The sequence below is a fragment of the Leptodactylus fuscus genome, chromosome 6, assembly GCF_031893055.1.
Source record: "Leptodactylus fuscus isolate aLepFus1 chromosome 6, aLepFus1.hap2, whole genome shotgun sequence".
NCBI lineage: Eukaryota > Metazoa > Chordata > Amphibia > Anura > Leptodactylidae > Leptodactylus > Leptodactylus fuscus.
Window position 1 is genome coordinate 169,501,690 of NC_134270.1, and position 14,227 is coordinate 169,515,916.

General features: G+C 42.1%; 1 protein-coding gene across 1 annotated transcript in view; it reads left to right on the forward strand.

Moving 5' to 3' along the window:
* Positions 1–7,990: 7,990 nt before the first annotated feature.
* The window catches only part of MAG (myelin associated glycoprotein), a 36,599-nt gene continuing 30,362 nt past the window's right edge, over positions 7,991–14,227 (forward strand). Inside the window, exons 1-2 of the mRNA XM_075277945.1 lie at positions 7,991–8,339; positions 9,849–9,905. The gene's annotated coding sequence lies outside the window, so the exon portion shown is untranslated. The remainder of the gene's footprint in view (positions 8,340–9,848; positions 9,906–14,227) is intronic.

A 14,227-nucleotide genomic window follows, 5' to 3' on the forward strand; every position in this document is an offset into this window, starting at 1 on the left:
TTTGTCTACCCTAGACCACCAGGTATAGTGACATTAAGCCCTTTATTACCCTAGACCACCAGGGATACTAGAATAATCCCTTTGTCTACCCTAGACCACCAGGTATAGTGACATTAAGCCCTTTATTACCCTAGACCACCAGGGATACTGGAATAATCCATTTGTTGGCCCTGGACCACCAGATATACCAACATTAAGCCCTTTATTACCCTAGACCACCAGGGATACTGGAATAATCCCTTTGTTGGCCCTCGACCAACAGATATACCAACATTAAGCCCTTTATTACCCTAGACCACCAGGGATACTGGAACAATACCTCTGTCTGACCTAGATCACCAAATATAGTGACTTTGAACCCTTAATTACCCTAGACCACCAGGGATACTGGAGTAATCCATCTCACTTCCTTAGATAAATAAGTATACTGAAATTAAACCCTTCACCGTCATAGACCACCAGGGACACTGAAGTATTTCCTCTCTCTGCTATAGAACTGCAGGTATATTGGCGTTATGCTCCTTACTACCATAGACCACCAGGGATACTAAAATAATCCCTCTCACTACCCTAGATCAACAAGTATACTGAAATTACACCCTTCACCACCCTAGTTGTCCAGGGATACTGGAATAATCCACCTCTTCGTTCGAGATCAGCAGGTATATTGATGTTAAGCCCTTCACTACCATGGACCACCAGGGATACAGGGATACTTCTTCTTATCACAGAGACCACCATGAATGCTAAAACTTGCGCATACCTAAACCACCAAGTTTTCTGATGTTGCCCTATTTATTGTCCCAGACCACCAGATATGCTGACAATAACTTCATTCATAGCCAAGACATCTAGGACTACTGAAATGATCCCCTTTACTGCCTGGACCACCAGTATGCTGGAATTGTTCTTCTCATTGTCCTAGACTATCACCTTTATTAATATTAACTTTATTTATTGCTGAAGACCCCCAGAAATACTCAAATTTACCCCATTCACTGCCCAAGACCACCAAGGATGCTCTAAACCACCAGCAGAGAGCCTGCAATTAACCCCTTCTTTGCATTACAACAGGCTGGACAACGCTTTACCCATCTGATATCTACTGGTTTCATACTAAACACTTGAGCTGGTGGTTTTGGTGGATCCGATTGGGCTGCTGGATTTCAACATGCCTGATCCTTTTATCTTTGAGGAGATGAGCCCCTGCTGGAGATGCCCCAGATCCGCTTCCTTCCCCATTCAAAAGGGGACAGGCGGTCGGGAGAGGTGGTCCACTTAAATCAGAACCCCCTACCCAGAGCTGCGCTGTAGCATATAGTAAGGTGTATAAGCCATCGGTAAGATCCGTCATCAGCAACTCCCTGCTTGCTGATGGTTTCTTATGTGGAAACCATCAGCAAGCAGGGAGTTGCTGATGACGGATCTTACTGATGTCTTGTATACATTGTATCCTAAGCAGAATAACATTTCTAATGATATCTGTCACAACTTCTGGACCATATATTGGCTTATAGCGCCAGAATTCATTACGGGCGGAGTATCACTTTAAGTGTGGTATTAGGCTGGAATCACACACGCAGTTTTTAATGCAGTTTTTGGACTCAAAGTCAATAGGAAGAAACCTACTTTACATCCGAAATTTTGTTTGAATCCATTCCCAGTTTTAACAAAAAAACTGCATTCAAACTGCATGTGTGTGAATCCAGCCTTATGCAGTTTTTAGCTAATTTTCTCCAAGTAAGGCAGAAGGCCAAATATAAGCCCGTGGGACGCCAAATAACTAATTAAAGGCATTTTCACCCACAAGTCGACAGCTCAGCTCCATTGAATGCCACCCTTAATATCAGAGCTGGCACGGGGCGCGAGAGCGGCTGACATTAAGTGAGAGCTGGAGGAAAAAAAAACCCAATGTAAAACTCAGAAGATCGGCGTACGAAGTGTGAACTGGGGCGAGATTCCTGGCAGCGGCCTCAGCTAATTAACAGTTAATTAGGGCGCTCTTCACACCCTGGCCTGTCAGCAGCGCCACGGACTGTGCCGTGGGACCTTGTGGCGAGTTCCGTATTTAACTTGTTTCAATCCTTGATAAACAGGCCGACATATTGTCCATCCCACTTGTTTCCAATTTTGGCGAATTATGTCAACGCGAGCGGCTCCGAAAACATAATGGGATGTAGTCATTAGCCGGTAACACCAGACAATAAACAAAAAAAAAGGCGACTGAAATAGAAATAATCCTGAACCCTGCGCGAGAACACCGCGCCGCGGAGAAAAATATTTGTCAGATCGGCGCTGACCTGTCAACAACCTGACATAACAGGGCTCGAACCGGAGCCGACACCTGACACCCATACCAGAGCCTGACAACTACTCTGATCTAGGGATAAATGGACGTCAAGGAAGGTGATATTATACTACTATCGTTCCTGAAATACTCTGTGCTGCTGGCGCTCCTTGCACATGTCTCAGTTCCCTACCTCACATTATGACACTGGGCTTGTTCTCATTGACATCAGATAAGTGGACAGGTCACTGCTCCCCCCGCCACGAGATCAGGACAGTCCTCTCCTGAAATACTCTGTGCTGCTGGGGCTCCTTGCACATGTCTCAGTTCCCTACCTCACATTATGACACTAGGCTTGTTCTCATTGACATCACATAAGTGGACAGGTCACTGCTCATCCGCCACGGGATCAGGACAGTCTTCTCCTGAAATACTCTGTGCTGCTGGGGAATCCTTCCTTTAGATATCTGTCTATGAACTTCATCTTGTCTTGTTTCCCCTCTTCACATCATAACAGCGCCGCCCCTGTCCACAATAATATCGCTGTCCTCCAAAAGATCAGTACAGCCTTCTCCTGAAATACTCTGTGCTCCTGTGGATATGTAATTCCCAGTCTGTGATAGTCGATTTGTCCCATACCCCTCCTCAGATCACAACCATGTCCCTGTCCTTATTATAACATCACCACATGAACGTACAGGTCACTGCCCTGCTCCTCAAGATTAGTATGCACTTCTCCTGAAATACTCTGTGCTGCTGGGGGCTCCTTCCACTAGTCTCCGTTCCCCTCCTCACGTCACGACAATGCCCCTGGTCCATTAACACCCCCACATGAGAGGATAGGTCACTAACCCCATCCTACAAGATCAGTACGCTCTTCTCCTGAAATACTCTGTGCTTACTTGCAGTGGGTTGGGTTTGTTCAAGCTATAGACAATTATTAAAATCCAGTCTTGATTATGGGGAGGCCATCTTGTTTGAGTTGCAGCCCTGAGTGTTGCACAGCATTTGCAGAGATTTGCTTTACAGCAGGGACCTGGACATAAAAATTGTATGGGAGAGTGTTGTGGGCATGCTCTGTGCCCGATGTCGGGAGGGGGTGGAGCCTAGCTGTCTTCATCATCTACATATTCTCTTGTTTAGCAATTAATTTCCTTTATGCTAAACCTAATTATGGAAAATTTTAGGACAGTGTCCTGCAGATATTACCGAGGGTTGGCAATGGCTATGAATGAGACCCTGCACCTCTCTACAGCAGGGTCCTGGGCTCCGCCCTTTATTGAGGCTCCTCCCTTAGGTCCTCCCAAAGTATTCACCAGAATCCGCCGTAAGGCAGGATGGACTTGGCTGCTCAGAACCCAGGTTACAACAGAACAAGGTGCCTAATCCATCCAGAAACCCTACAGCGTACAGAGAAAGAAATAAACAAGCAGGGATCAAAGCCATGGTCATGTCCGGGAGGTCACAGATACATCGAAGGGTTAACCAGGAGACCAAGCTGAATTCAGTAATGCAGAATGCTGAAAACTCGGAGTCAGTTGTGAGAACATAGAGCCAGAATACTCATGTAATCACAGGCAGCCGCCTCAGCCCGATCGGATGCTGATTGGACAGTGAACTAGAGCCCTGATTGGTTCTGCAGCTTCTTTCTGGTTGAACAGGCCCAGCCAAAGTCTGACTGCTAGACAAGGCAGCCCTAAAGCAACAGCCATGTAGTCCCCAAATAGTGCAGATTTTTAATAATGAAGTAGGGTTGTGGGGACTGTTTTTTTAATGAACTGGGTTTCTAAAAATTTTGGGTGTGGGTCACCATGCTCTTCTGGCCTCCTGAGTAATGTCAGCGGCTTCAGGGACCACAGTGGTCATGTGGAACATGCCAACGTCATGGCAATTACATTTAGACATCATGACAGTACTGTGACCTACATGACCACTGAAACCCAATTGCAGGCGTCACTCATCCACCTGGTCACTGACATCATTCAGGAGGCCGAAAGAGGCCAGAGACCCACACCGATGGAGCCTGGGAGAGACGACCATGACTATCTGTTAAGTTTATGCCCCTCCCCAGGGCCTCTACTCATTATACTCAGAGACCCCAGGACATAATAGTGCTTGTGGGGGGCGAAGCCTAAAATTGTCAGGTTAGGCCAAAGTCGTAATACTCACGTCTCTTCTCTGCTCCCGTTTCAGCACTGTGACTCCAGTCATTGCTAATCTCTGCTTATATACAGAGGCTACAGAGGTGACATCACAGTGACATCACCAGTGTTCACCTAGTAGCACAGCACATGGCATATTATAGTCACACAATATTTTCTAGGATTCCTACTCCACTACAGTTCAGGACAGTATTGTGCGGTACAGTCACAGCTGCACAGTTCTCTCTATCCCCTCCCTGCATCCATCTGCATGATCAAGGCAGGGAGCAAATGGGAAGGGAACTATCAGAGCTCGGAGCCAGGACAACATTAGACCGATGGACTCCGCATATTTAACCGCATTGCTATACACCAAGGAACTTAGAATTAACTAGTCAATTAGATCACTATAGATTAACCCCTTCACTGCTGCAGACCACAAGGTATATTGACATTATCCTCCTCACTGTACTATACCACCATTGATCCTCACATTTACCCCTTCAGTGCTCAAGACCACCAGGGATATTGGTATTACCACCTCACTGTCTTACGTCACCATACACTCTGATATTAGCCCCTTCACTGTCCGAGACCACCAGGACTATTGATATTAGGAATGCTGACATGTAGGGTAGAAAACAAATGGGGTAAAAACCGGGAATAGAGGGAGCACTACTGAGTGAAGAGTGAGTCCAAGGGTTAACTGGTAACGTCACTTTATTGGTTCCAATGACAGAAGATAAAATGATAGGATGCGCGTTTTGACGCTGGTCAAGCGTCTTCTTCAGGCCAATGTGTATTCCACTATCATACGATTGAGAATGGGCGGAGTCAGCAGAGAAGTGGGTGGAGCTAAATTTGCCGCGATGCGCATGGCCCTCTAGAACCGTTACAATTTCTCATGTGGCCCCATGGGAAAATTAATTACCAACAAGTATAAACGCATTAGCCCCTTCACTGTCCAAGAACACCAGGAATATTAACACTTTAACTGCCCTAGATCAACAGGGATGCTGACACTAACTCCTCTAAAGCCACAGACAAACAAGCATAAGGATATTATTCATCCCTTCACTGCCACAGACCACCAGGGATTCTGACATTAAGTTTTTCATTGCGCAAGACCACCAAGGATACTAGATTTAAGTACCTTCACAGTCCTAGATAAAGATATATTAGCACTAACTCCTTCACTGTTCCAGACCACCAGGGACACTGGAATCACCCCTCACTGTCTTATATCACCATACACTGTTATATTAGCCCCTTCACTGTCCGAGACCACCGAGAATATTGACATTAACACTCCATTCCCTCTCCTGGCTCAGTGATGGCGCTCTAGTCTGTTAGTACAGTCAGCGATGTTCTGCACAGTCACACTGGAAGGACAGGTAGATTGTAAACCCTCCTTTTTATTTTGTGATCTGAATTGATTTTGAGCCACAAAACCTACTTTTTTTATGTACAGAATGTCGTTTTGTCTTACATAATGCAATTTTGGTATCACAAAAAAACTGATTTTGGGAAAGGACTAAGAAGATAATTCCTTGGCGGAGAAGGAGAACTTGCTGTAGCGCTACTTTTCGGAAGGACGCTCCCCATAGATCAGTGTCTGGTTTTACATTCTCACAGAATGCGTTTTGTCACACCAAATTGATTTTGTCATTTTTGCAACTACAAAATCAGAAAATGACGTTTTGCAAGGGTGATGTTCATATTGTGAACAAGAATTAAAATTCCCACAATGTTATTTTGTCACAAAACTATTACATTTTTGCATATTTTGTAATGTCTGATGCATTCCGTGTGTACGGAACGCATTGTGTGTTAGTGTCACATTTTGTAACACAACATGACATGTCTATACCTTCCCCAGTCTCCTATATGGCAGATCTGCCTAACTGTGCAGCGTCACATCCTCAGCTCACATATCCCTCTATAACTAGGTTGATCTACCATTCAGGAGAATGGGAAAGCTGGGTGACAACAAGCGGCTTAGAATCCTGCATCTTTACAAAATGATGATACAGGAGCTGTAGGGAAGAGGATGAGGCAGAATATGACTTTGATGTATTCCCGTGACACGCTGAGCTGCAGGAGGGATCTTCTTGTTACAATGTATCGGCTTGTATCAATGTGTTAATGGGGTCAGAGCTCGGTGCCCACCCTATAGAACATGAGCTATGCTGATGTCGCCGGCTGCCAGGACATGCACAGATTGTCCTCCCACCTACACACCTACACAGAGGCAGACAGACACCAGCTGAACACTGAGTAACATGTAACGTGCCATCTTCATACACTTGGTTCCTCACCAGCTCATAGGGAGGGAGATCTACGCTGCGGCTCGCAGGAATTCATGTGTGGGTTTAGGCTTTGATGAAAATGTAGAGAAAGTGCATTTCAGAACTCCTACTAGAAAACCATGCCCGGCTTATTGTCCTTGTCCTAGAGAAGACTGTGCCCAGCTAAGTGTCCTCATCCTCGAGAAGACTCTTCCTGACTTATTATCCTCGAGAAGTCTCTGCCTGGCTTATTATTCTAGAAAAGACCCTTCCTGGCTTATTGTCCTCATCCTCAAGAAGACTCTGCCCAGCTAATTGTCCTTGAGAAGACTGTGCCCAGCTAACTGTCCTCATCCTCAAGAAGACTCTTCCTGACTTATCCTCAAGAAGACTCTGCCTGGCTTATTGTCCTAGAGAAGACTTGCCTGGCTTATTGTCCTCATCCTCGAGAAGTCTCTGCTTGACTTATTGTCTTAGAGAAGACTCTGCCCAGCTTATTGTCCTCATACTCAAGAAGACTCTGCCTGACTTATTGTCCTAGAGAAGACTCTTCCTGGCTTATCGTCCTCATCCTCGAGAAGACTCTGCCCAGCTTATTGTCCTTGAGAAGACTGTGCCCAACTAACTGTCCTCATCCTCAAGAAGACTCTTCCTGACTTATTATCCTTGAGAAGACTCTGCCTGACTTATTGTCCTCAGCCTCAAGAAGTCTCTGCTTGACTTATTGTCTTAGAGAAGACTCTGCCTGGCTTATTGTCCTCATCCTCGAGAAGTCTCTGCCTGACTTATTATCCTCGAGAAGACTCTGCCTGGCTTATTGTCCTAATCCTTGAGAAGTCTCTGCTTGACTTATTGTCTTAGAGAAGACTCTGCCCGGCTTATCATCCTCATACTCGAGAAGACTCTGCTCGGCTTATTGTCCTTGAGAAGACTGTGCCCGGCTCATTGTCCACATCCCAAAAAAGACTGTGTCCAACTCATTGCCCTTGTCCCAAAGAAGACAGTGCCTGGTTCATTGTCACCATCCTAAGAAGACTGTGCCCAACTCATTGTCCTCATTCCATTGAAGACTGAGCCCGGCTCATAGTCCTAGAGAAGACTTTGCCCTTCTCATTCATCCTTGTCCCAAAGAAGACTGTGCAGAACTCATTGTCATCATCCCGAAGAAAACTTTGCCTGGCTCATTGTCCTAGTCCCAGGGAAGACTGTGCCAGGGTCATTGTCACCATCCCAGAGAAGACTTGGCAGAGTCATTGACAAGTAGTCAACTGCTGTTATCTAGGTGAAGACAATACCCAGGTCATCACCATTATTTCTGGAGAACATTGTGCCCAGCTCATTGGCATTAGTCTGGAGAAGACAGTGCCCAACATATTGGCTTTATTTTGGAGAAGAGACTCATTGGCAGTGTAGTAGAAAACACTAATAGAGATAGGACTGTGCCCGGCTCATTGTCATTGAATTCGTTGGCATTTCAGGACAAGACTGTACCCAGCTCACTGACATTATTCTGGTGGACATTGTGCCCAGTTGGTGACATTACTTTCAACCTATCTTGAGGGCATTATATCGACTGGACAGCAAGTTATGGGTCTTGGCATCTGAGGGGCGGTGCACTTATTGGTAAGTATCTTATTGCTGTATTTGTAGTGTTGTGTGACATTATCGTGTAATGCACTTGTTTTCTCATTAGTTATGGCGGCCATAGACGCTCTGACCGTGTGACCCCAGACTGAGCCCACTGATCCCAACATTTATCTATAGGCAACAAATAATGTAATAGGCAATATAATGCTAGAATACCATTTTTTTTTTTACAAAATAGCTGCATGAATTGTGTTCTTTTGTGGGTTGAGAATAGTTCCACTTAACCCTTTATTGTCAGCAAAGTATCACCCTGTGAGTGTTCACTCCTTCATGTTCCTGGGGCGATCTCCTTGTCAATGGTGTTATAATCTCATAAGCAAACCTGTGTGTAATAGGCTGAAAAACTCCAAATATGTGTATTGTATACTGTGTTGTATTGTACTGTGGAGTATTGTGTTACATTGTATTGTACTGTGTTGTATTGTACTGTGGAGTATTGTGTTACATTGTATTGTACTGTGTTGTATTATATTGTTACATTGTCTTTTACTGCACTGGATCATATTGTATATTTGTAATGTATTATACTGTATTGTATTGTATTGTATTGTCCTGTATTACACTGTATTGTACTGTCTTGTCTTGTACTATATTGTATTGTAATGTATTGTTGTGTTTTGTCTTGCCCTGTATTACACTGTATTGTACTGTTTTGTCTTTTACTATATTGTACTACACTGTATTGTACTGTTTTGTCTTGTACCTTATTGCATTGTATTATATTGCATTGTCCTGTACTGTATATACTATATTGTATTGTACATGTAATAGGGTGTATAGGGCATGTGCCATACAACACAATAGCTCTGTAATGACTGAAGGATGTCCTATCACTCTCCCCATAGGGGGTGTAAACCTGTTCAGGCCGCCTCCTTTCTCTGGGTAAATCCAATGTCCTGCCACTTGGGGAGGGGGCATTGCTTTGCAATGAAGCAGGGGTCCCGCCATCCTTGAGGAAGGGGTTGTGCTACGCGGTCCCCTCTGTCTATGCCCGGATTCATCTCATCTCCATGACTATGTAAAGCCTACCTATCAGTTCTACTTCTGAATGTCGCAGGTGTTGATTGGTGGAGGTTCCGGGGGCTGACTACCCACCATTGGCCCTATATGTTTCTAGGGATTATCTATGCAACACTTAATGCATTGCAACAAAGTAACAACATTGTCTACAAGTTCTAATTGGAATGAATGGGAATGAGACTGATCTGCGGGGACGCCCCCAAAATCTTCTCCATCGCCCTTACCCTGTTATTTTGTTCCAAAGAAATGGTTAAAAACTGTAAAAACCCCAAGTGCTCCCCCTAAGGTCAGTGCTAGGACTGCGTATAAGTCAGTCATGTGACCTGGATCGTCACTTTGACATCATTTCGGACTCTTGCGGATAGGATAGTCATGAAAGTTTTGCGTTGCCTTGCACCCTGTTCACTGGTTGCGGTATTCTTTGTGATATTTTGCCTTATATTTTCATCTTCTTCTTCCTTCTAGATAAGAGAGCACATCACCATTTTATGCCGGATATCTGGAGACACTTGCACAGAGCAGGTAAGCGCTCGCTCGCTCTATTTTCTATTGTCGTATTGTCGTCCTTGAATGTCACCGCATGGCCGAGGAGCGCCTTCGTTACCGCCATATGTCACCTGTTGTGTGATACAATGACACGGGATGGGACCTTCGGCTCTGCGCTAACAATACGTCCTATTAAAGAAATTCACTTTGCCGCGTTCGCCTTTGATGACTTTACAACCTCGCCGGCGTCCGGCTGATTCCTAAATCCACAATCCTGATCAAATAAATCCCATTAAATACACGTCCTTGACTCGTCCTCCATTGTACAGTGTTTATACGCTCTGGACTGATGTGTTAGTAACGTCTGGGAAAGCTGGGTGACATCGAACTTGTCTGTTATTACAGCTCATATCCAACTTTCCCAGAGTCCTTCATGTCAATAGTATATAGGAATGTCTCAATGGTTTCCAGGACTGACTCTGTGGTATACAGACATACCTCTATGGAATATAAGGATGCCTTTGTGATGTATAGGACTGCCTCTGTGATATATAAGGCTACTTCTATGGTATATAGGGACGCCTCTTTGGTATGTAGGGCTACCTTTATGGTATATAGGGCTACATCAGTGGTATATACGGCTACATCAGTGGTATATAGGACTGCCTTTCTGGTATATTGGACTACCTCTTTAGTATATAGGACTGCCATTCTGGTGTATACGGCTGCCTCTGTGGTGTATAGGGCGTTCTCTGGAGTATTTAGGACTGCCACTGAGGTATATAGGACATATAGGACTACCTCCTTGGTGTATAGGACGGCCTTTCTGGTATATTAGACTACCTCTTTGGTATATAGGACTGCCATTCTGATATATATGGCTGCCTCTGTGGTATATAGGGCTGTCTCTGGAGTATATAGGACTGCCTTTGTGGTGTATAGGATATATAGGATTGCCTTTATGCTATACACTCTTGTAGCAAAAGCCTACCTACAATACAAATGGTCAAACGATGAATCCAGCATACAATCTCTGATTAAAACGTAGCCTTTATTTTAGTAAATATCCAGAATAAAAAATATAAGTCAGTATTTGGTATTCCAAAAATAATCCATGATGGCGAGTGGAAAAGACGCGTTTCGGAGCGCTAAAAGGGCTCCTTACTCATAGCCATACTCATTTACTAGTTTGTTACATACAATACAGGCAAACTCTGCAGCTGCACTGTGGCTCCTGTACTGAGGGGGCGCCGTCTTGGTTAGTCCTTTCCCTTTTGGTACTATAACCCCCAACATGTTCATCCCCTCTCTTGGGACCTTTTAAGACCTGCGCCAATTTCCAGCCAAAAAACCCAACATCTAATTTACACAAATATTCACATAGACTCCCCTCCCCCTCCCATAGCAGCTGCATGAGGCTCCTCTATAGTATATACTCCCACTCCAATACATAACACATGTGCCGGGTGGATTATGTGACATCTATACTGCCATTACCTTCTAACAATAGACAATGCCATATGGCACCGCCCACTCATTAACATATGTAAACCCATACGTGGACGGTATAATATTTCCCCTGGTATGGTATCATGTACATTTATAAGGGGAGCCCAGCGTGCGGCCCCTTTAAAGATCTCGATGTAAAAATGTATCTGTGATGTGCAGCTCCGACATGTTACACAGACAATGCTTATTATGGTTTCCCGAAATAAAGTACAGCTCAGAAGCGAGCAGATTTATTTTAGAATAAGGGGGTAATTGACTCTAATAATCATTTCTATTGTTAGGTGATCCGCCGGCTTCCTGTTGAGTTTTTGTTACCAGACAGTTTAGAGATAACACAAAACATTCCTGCAAAAAAAACCTTTAATATGTTCTCAAAAAGAATCCACATCAAAAACATTGCTTCATCTATAATGGTCTCGCGTGGGCAGAATCCTCCTCTTGGGACCAGGACAGATAAATCGTAATCCACAGTGGGCCATAGCCTATAGGCATCAAAGACATGGCTGACTTATTATCTAGCACGGAAAAATGAACTGATGGGAAATTAAAAGAGTAATTCAAGTCACAGGTGACACAAGAAATATCTGACTGTGCAAGTAATAAGACGAATAGAGCTAGTAAAAACTGCCTACATGTACAAGAATATAACTACTGTAATACTGCCCCATGTACAAGAATATAACTACTGTAATACTGCCCCATGTACAAGAATATAACTACTGTAATACTGCCCCATGTACAAGAATATAACTACTGTAATACTGCCCCATGTACAAGAATATAACTACTATAATACTGCCCCATGTACAAGAATATAACTACTGTAATACTGCCCCATGTACAAGAATATAACTACTGTAATACTGCCCCATGTACAAGAATATAACTACTGTAATACTGCCCCATGTACAAGAATATAACTGCTATAATACTGCCCCATGTACAAGAATATAACTACTATAATACTGCTCCTATGTACAAGAATATAACTACTATAATACTGCTCCTATGTACAAGAATATAACTACTATAATACTACTCCTATGTACAAGAATATAACTACTATAATACTACTCCTATGTACAAGAATATAACTACTATAATACTACTCCTATGTACAAGAATATAACTACTATAATACTACCTCCTATGTACAAGAATATAACTACTATAGTACTGCTCCTATGTACAAGAATATAACTACTATAATACTGCCCCTATGTACAAGAATATAACTACTATAATACTACTCCTATGTACAAGAATATAACTACTATAATACTACTCCTATGTACAAGAATATAACTACTATAATACTACTCCTATGTACAAGAATATAACTACTATAATACTACTCCTATGTACAAGAATATAACTACTATAATACTACCTCCTATGTACAAGAATATAACTACTATAGTACTGCTCCTATGTACAAGAATATAACTACTATAATACTGCCCCTATGTACAAGAATATAACTACTATAATACTGCCCCATGTACAAGAATATAACTACTATAATACTGCTCCTATGTACAAGAATATAACTACTATAATACTGCCCCTATGTACAAGAATATAACTACTATAATACTGCCCCATGTACAAGAATATAACTACTATAATACTGCTCCTATGTACAAGAATATAACTACTATAATACTGCCCCATGTACAAGAATATAACTACTATAATACTACCTCCTATATACAAGAATATAACTACAATAATACTGCTCCTATGTACAAGAATATAACTACTATAATACTGCTCTTATGTACAAGAGTATAACTACTATAATACTGCTCCTATGTACAAGAATATAACTACTATAATACTACTCCTATGTACAAGAATATAACTACTATAATACTTCTCCTATGTACAAGAATATAACTACTATAATACTGCCTCCTATGTACAAGAATATAACTACTATAATACTACTCCTATCTACAAGAATATAACTGCTATAATACTGCCCCATGTACAAGAATATAACTACTATAATACTGCTCCTATGTACAAGAATATAACTACTATAATACTGCTCCTATGTACAAGAATATAACTACTATAATACTACTCCTATGTACAAGACTATAACTACTATAATACTACTCCTATGTACAAGAATATAACTACTATAATACTACCTCCTATGTACAAGAATATAACTACTATAGTACTGCTCCTATGTACAAGAATATAACTACTATAATACTGCCCCATGTACAAGAATATAACTACTATAATACTGCTCCTATGTACAAGAATATAACTACTATAATACTGCCCCATGTACAAGAATATAACTACTATAATACTGCCCCATGTACAAGAATATAACTGCTATAATACTGCCCCATGTACAAGAATATAACTACTATAATACTGCTCCTATGTACAAGAATATAACTACTATAATACTGCCTCCTATGTACAAGAATATAACTACTATAATACTACTCCTATCTACAAGAATATAACTACTATAATACTACTCCTATGTACAAGAATATAACTACTATAATACTACCTCCTATGTACAAGAATATAACTACTATAATACTGCTCCTATGTACATGAATATAACTACTATAATACTGCTCCTATGTACAAGAATATAACTACTATAATACTGCTCCTATGTACAAGAATATAACTACTATAATACTACCTCCTATGTACAAGAATATAACTACTATAATACTGCTCATATGTACTAGAATATAACTACTATAATACTACTCCTATGTACAAGAATATAACTACTATAATACTACTCCTATGTACAGGAATATAACTACTATAATACTGCTCCTATGTACAAGAATATAACTACT